Source organism: Schistocerca piceifrons, chromosome 4 (assembly GCF_021461385.2).
Source record: "Schistocerca piceifrons isolate TAMUIC-IGC-003096 chromosome 4, iqSchPice1.1, whole genome shotgun sequence".
Lineage (NCBI taxonomy): Eukaryota > Metazoa > Arthropoda > Insecta > Orthoptera > Acrididae > Schistocerca > Schistocerca piceifrons.
In genome coordinates, this window is record NC_060141.1 from 150,458,131 (window position 1) to 150,463,472 (window position 5,342).

Sequence of the window (5,342 nt, forward strand, 5' to 3'; positions counted from 1 at the left end):
GTCTGGTCCCGTCAACACCGAGACTGGACTGTTGATGACAGGAAACATGTCGCCTGGTCGGACGAGTCTCGTTTCAAATTGTATCGAGCGAATGGACGTGTACGGATATTGAGACGACCTCATGTTCAAATGTGTGTGAAATATTATGGGACTTAACTGCTAAGGTCATCAGTCCCTAAGTTTACACACTACCTAATCTAAATTATCCTAAGGACAAACACACACACCCATGCCCGAGGGAGCACTCGAACCTCCGCCGGGACCAGCCGCGACCTAATGAATCCATGAACCCTGCATGTCAGCAGTAGACTGTTCAAGATAGTGGAGTATGTGTAATGGTGCGGGGTGTGTGTATTTGGAGTGATATGGGATCCCTGATACGTCTAGGTACAACTCTGACGGGCAACACGTACGTAAGCATCCTGTCTAATCACCTGCATCCATTCATGTCCATTGTACATTCTGACGGACTTGGACAATTCCAGCAGGGCAATGCGACACCCCACACGTCCAGAATTGCTACAGTGTGGTTCCAGGAACACTCTTCCGAGTTTAAAAACTTCGACTGGCCACCAAACTCCCCAAACATGAACATTATTGACATATCTGGGATGCCTTGCAATGTGCTGTTCAGAAGAGATCCCCACCTCCTCGTACTCTTTCGGATTTGTGGACAGCCCTGCAGGATTCTTGGTGTCACTTCCCTTCAGCACTACTTCAAACGTCGAGACCATGCCACGTCGTGTTGCGGCTCTTCCGCGTGCTCGCGGGGGCAATACACGATATTAGGCAGGTGTACCATTTTCTTTGGCTCTTCAGTGTATATTCATTACAGTTTTAGAAACAATGGTCAGCGGTGTGGCATAAAACAAATGGATTCAATACTACGATCCCAAGACACAGTAGTTCCCCACAGTTTTTAATTACGTAATTGTGACAAAAAAGGTTTCGGAATATCACTTGCATACCGTTATCCGAAAAGAAATACGTCGTATTGAACACCAAAAACTGAACATGTTGTTGGATTCAGTGTACACGGTATTGTACTGTTAAACTGTAACGCTTTTTACAACTGGCGTCTGTCTTGATTTCCTAAATAATATAATTACGTAGAAACCAGCTGTAAAAGAAAATTATCCAGGATAACGACCTAACCGTAAAAATACACATCTGAAATCGTGATCTACACAACTGCAAAATTACGATTGTCAAATGCTACAAATTTCACGGCAGTTATTTGAACGGAAAGAGTGGCAGAGGAGATGCACGCAGAAGTGTCTAGAAAATGAGCATGTGTACAGAAAAATCACTTACTTGTGTGGAATAAGGTATTGTCAAACCATATACAGAATTTTCATGTCGTGGACGTCAGTCCGATGATCGGTTAATTGCAGATCTCGGTGCTAGTCTATCCTGTGCTAGTTTCTTCATCTCTGCGTAGCTACCTCTTCATTAATTATTAGATCCACCCATAAAATCTCCAGCAGTCTTCTCTTACAAAACGTTTCGACAGCTACTGTTCTCCACTTATCTCTGCCGTTTATCTTCCACATCGTATCTGTATAAGATAAAACTCCGGATAAACTTTCCTGAAAGACTTCCTAGCATTTACAACGATATCAGGTGTTAAAAATTCCTCCTCTTTGCAAATGCTTGTCTTGTTATTGCCAGGCTGCATTTTATATCCTCTCTACTTTGCCCATAATCAGTTATTTTGCTGCCCAAACAGAAAAATTCATCTACTACTTCGAGTGTGTCGTTTCCTAATCCAATTTGCTCAGCGTCACCTGACATAATGTTACTACATTCCATTACCCATATTTTTATTGTTGTTGCTGTTCGTCTTATAACGTCGTATCTAGTCGCTTTCCATTACGTTGAACTGGTCTTCGCCGGCCAGGGTGGCCGAGCGGTTTTAGGCGCTTCAGTCTGGAACCGCGCGACCGCTACGGTCGCAGGTTCGAATCCTGCCTTCGGCATGGATGTGTGTGATGTCCTTAGGTTAGTTAGGTTTAAGTAGTTCTAAGTTCTAGGGGACTGACGACCTCAGCAGTTAAGTCCCATAGTCCTCAGAGCCATTTGAATCATTTTGCTGCAGCAAATCAAAAATAAACAGCGACGGTAGCACGCACGTATAGTGACCCGTGAATCAGATATTCCCAGCTGTAACAGGTAGCAAGGGGCCTCGCAAGCCACCGTTCGCAGGAATGCGACGGTCCTAGAGCGCACATACGGACGGAAGCGTGTTGCGTGCCGGCCGGTTGTACAGGGCTGCAAATGAGGCCGGCTACAACCGACCACGCTTCCAGGCACCGGGGCAGCTATAGCTACGGGCAGGTCGGAGCGTCGGGGCGTGAGAACCGGCTTGCCGTCAAGCTGCGGCGCTGTGCCGCGTATGTAAATAACTCACTCTCTACTCGCCGCGACTGGGCTGGGCTGGACCACTTAGGGTCTGCCTGCCTGAACTCACCTGTCCTGTCTGGTAGGCGTCACGCGTCACTATGAGGCACAAGGAGAGAACAGTCCAAGAAGCGTGGCCTGTACATGCCATCGGCCGGTCCCAGTGGCCGAGCGGTTCTAGGCGCTTCAGTCCGGAACCGCGCTGCTGCTACGGTCGCAGGTTCGAATCCTGCCTCGGGCATGGATGTGTATGATGTCCTTAGGTTAGTTAAGTTTAAGTAGTTCTAAGCTCTAGGGGACTGATGACCTCAGATGTTAAGCCTCATAGTGCTTAGAGCCATTTGAACCACTTTACTTGCCATCAAGACATCCAGCGGGACTAGCGATTTCTCAGGAGCCCACTTCCTCTGGCAAGTTCTATTTATCAAACCGATACTATCAGGACGAATATGGACTAGCTAACTAGTAGCGTGGAACACGGGAGGACTAAGAGAAGGCCGGGGGGGGGGGGGCGGTCTCTGGGGGGTGCTTGTGCCTCCAAATCTCGAGAGTTGAGGCCCCTCAGGACCACATTTTTAATCAAATCCCAAACTAGGAATATATATATATTCCTATATAAGTATATATATAAGTATATATAAGTATATATATATAAGTATATATATAAGTATATATATATATAGGATGTTACAAAAAGTACGGCCAAACTTTCAGGAAACATTCCTCACACACAAAGAAAGAAAATATGTTATGTGGACATGTGTCCGGAAACGCTTACTTTCCATGTTAGAGCTCATTTTATTACTTGTCTTCAAATCACATTAATCATGGCATTGGTTACAGGAAACGTTCAAAATGTCCTCCGTTAGCGAAGATACATGCATCCACCCTCCGTCGCATGGAATCCCTGATGTGCTGATGCAGCCCTGGAGAATGACTTATTGTATCAGAGCCGTCCACAATACGAGCACGAAGAGTCTCTACATTTGGTGCGGGGGTTGCGTAGACAAGAGCTTTCAAATGCCCCCATCAATGAAAGTCAAGAGGGTTGAGGTCAGGAGAGCGTGGAGGCCATGGAATTGGTCCGCCTCTACCAATCCATCGGTCACCGAATCTATTGTTGAGAAGCGTACGAACACTTCGACTGAAATGTGCAGGAGCTCCATCGTGCATGAACCACATGTTGTGTCGTACTTGTAAAGGCACGTGTTGTAGCAGCACAGGTAGAGTATTCCGTATTAAATCATGATAACGTGCTCCATTGAGCGTAGGTGGGAGAACATGGAAAATCAGCTCTAACATGGAAATTAAGCGTTTCCGGACACCTGTCCACATAACATCTTTTCTTTATTTGTGTGTGAGGAATATTTCCTGAAAGTTTGGCCGTACCTTTTTGTAACACCCTGTATATATGCAAATTACACTGACGGAAAAAAATCGCAGCAACGAGAAAGAGTTGTTCAAATGGCTCTGAATACTATGGGACTTAACTTTTGAGGTCATCTGTCCTCTAGAACGTAGAACTACTTAAACCTAACTAAGCTAAGGACATCACACACATCCATGCCCGAGGCAGGATTCGAACCGTAGCGGTAGCGCGGTTCCAGACTGTAGCGCCTAGAACCGCTCGGCCAACACGCCGGCACGGGCCTACGAGAAGCCAAAAGTTGCTTCGGCGACACTGCAGAAAGACTTGGCATGAATGTAGGAGGTCATGGCACAACCTGACTAGAAGAAAGTAACGGTAGAAAGGACACGTCCTGAGGCATCAAGGGAACTGTGGGCGGTAGTAATCGTAGAGGGAAGAGAAGGAACTTGTACAATAAAAAGCCTTACATTGATGTACTTATGCGAAGATGAACCGGCTCAGTTAAATTGTTCTTTTTATTGTCGATGGGAAGATTAGTGGCAACGGCCTTGCCGCAGTGGATACACCGGTTCCCGTGAGATCACCGAAGTTAGGCGCTGTCGGGCGTGGTCGGCACTTGGATGGGTGACCATCCAGGCGACCATGCGCTGTTGCCATTTCTCGGGGTGCACTCAGCCTCGTGATGCCAATTGAGGAGCTACTCGACCGAATGGTAGCGGCTTCGGTCAAGAATACCATCATAACGGCCGGGAGAGCGGTGTGCTTACCCCACGCCCCTCCTATCTGCATCCTCCATGAGGATGACACGGCGGTCGGATGCTCCCGGTAGGCGACTCGTGGCCTAAAGACGGAGTGCTATAGGAAGATTAGTAGGGTTTAACGTCCCATGAACAATGAGGTCGTTAGAGACGGAGCACAAGCTTGGATTTTTTCATTTTTTCAAGGGCGGGTAATCGCTAACCTCTGCGCATACGTCGCTCGGTTTTATTTTCCGACACAGTCAAAGTTATCTCTAAAGATGAACGGATCGCCCATCACAAACGTCCGGTTTCAGATCCAACGTCCGCATCTCGTGGTCGTGCGGTAGCGTTCTCGCTTCCCACGCCCGGGTTCCCGGGTTCGATTCCCGGCGGGGTTAGGGATTTTCTCTGCCTCGTGATGGCTGGGTGTTGCGTGCTGTCCTTAGGTTAGTTAGGTTTAAGTAGTTCTAAGTTCTAGGGGACTGATGACCATAGATGTTAAGTCCCATAGTGCTCAGAGCCATTCAGATCCAACTGCTTCACAGGAGAACAGTGCGTGAAAAACGGTCATCTGTAAAGTTTAATGGAACGGAGTAAGTAAATAAGGAGACAGCCAGCTGAATGTTAGGTGCCGTGGTTGCGATGAAAAATGAGCTTGCGTGCGGTGGCCGGTAAAAAGTGGCCCGCCACACTTGGCGAGGGCTTGGAGGGACACCGTAGCCTTTTGTAAAAAGGTGGAACCTGTGTGCCACGGCGAAATTCCACCGACGGGATGGCGTCATAATTCCCGTGGTCCTTCCTGTCTCGCGTGCATAGAATACTAGGATCCGCCA

General features: G+C 47.6%; 1 pseudogene; it reads left to right on the plus strand.

The window, feature by feature from the left end:
* The first annotated feature begins 4,307 nt into the window (after nt 1–4,307).
* Nucleotides 4,308–4,425, plus strand: LOC124796651 (annotated as a pseudogene).
* Nucleotides 4,426–5,342: the final 917 nt, after the last annotated feature.